This window comes from Carlito syrichta, unplaced genomic scaffold (assembly GCF_000164805.1).
Source record: "Carlito syrichta isolate Samal-C Ts95f unplaced genomic scaffold, Tarsius_syrichta-2.0.1 Scaffold315570, whole genome shotgun sequence".
In the NCBI taxonomy this organism is placed as follows: Eukaryota; Metazoa; Chordata; class Mammalia; order Primates; family Tarsiidae; genus Carlito; species Carlito syrichta.
Window position 1 is genome coordinate 279,220 of NW_007259666.1, and position 1,329 is coordinate 280,548.

The window sequence follows — 1,329 nt, forward strand, 5'->3', positions numbered from 1 at the left end:
TCTTTTTATTTTGGGTTTCTAGTATTCTAATAAATATCTCTTTCACTCTGAAATGATGCATATTAATATATGATAATTCGCATGATCTCTGTGATTATTTTCTTATTAAACATTGGTACAAATAAAGTTTACTTCTATTATTTTTTATTATTCTTCTTAAATCTTCAGACCACTAGATTCTTTTTTTTGACAGATAAACTGTTTTTTATTCATCCTCCTCCTCCTTTTCTTCTTTGTCTTCCTTTTCCACTATTTTCTGGGCAACTTTAGCAGGATCTTTTGCACCATCTACTTTTCTTTAGACTTATAGTCAGTGACATCCTTGTCATACTTCTCTTTCAGTTTCAATGCTTTAGTGATTTAAAGTTGCTTTTCACTGTCACTTAAGTTATTCCATATGTCACCTAACTTTTTTGCAATATTTCTAGTAGAGATGCCAGGGTTTGTGGATTTGATCTTGGGGTAGAATTCTGAGCAGAACAGGAAGAATCCAGACAGTGGCCTTTTGGTGGGATTAGGGTCCTTCTTCTTGTCTCTCTTAGTTGGTCCATAATTCTTCATTTCCCAGACATAGCACACTTTATCTGTCTTGGCCATTTCATCAAATTTAGCCTTCTCTTTCCCAGACATTGTCTTCCACCTCTGAGAACACTGTTGGAAAATTCTGCAAAATTGACTGGGACCTCTGGGTTTCTCTTCTTAAGTTCTCTGCACATCTGCACAAAGACGTTATAAGCAGACATCTTGCCCTTTGGTTTCTTGGGGTCACCTTTAGCCATTGTGACTGTATGGTTTGCTAGTCTGAGCAGCTCAGGATATGATGTGCAGCTTAGCAACCCCCAGCCTCATACAAGCTGCCTCCACAAGAGCCGCATAGATTGTGTATTATAACATTTGTTACATAGTCATATGTATTTGACGGGATTTATGCACTAATGCATTAATGAATGAGGAAGAATCTATGTATTTAGGATCAGGATCACATGGAATACAAATCTCCATGAATCCCTGTGTCTGGCAATTGAGAACACAATATAGATTCTTGATACCATGACAAGGAGAAGCGAGGGAAACTCTGATCTTACTGAGTAAACACCAAACTAATTTAGGAAGCAGAATTATTCATTTCCTAGAATTAATTAAATTTTGTTACAAATTAAAATAGTATTCAAAACACAAATTAAATGAGGTTACAGAAAAATTAAGTTAGATATTTTATACTGTTGAGCTTTGTAGATCAAGGTGTTCAATAATCTGTTTTATATTGTTCTATGTTGCAATGAACTTCTTATATGCATCTCTACTTCTAGATCATAAGCTCCTACTTAT

The 1,329-nt window shown here is 35.0% G+C and overlaps 1 pseudogene; it reads right to left on the reverse strand.

Annotated features, from left to right (window-relative positions):
- Positions 1-205: 205 nt before the first annotated feature.
- On the reverse strand, positions 206-863 carry LOC110594489 (annotated as a pseudogene).
- Positions 864-1,329: the final 466 nt, after the last annotated feature.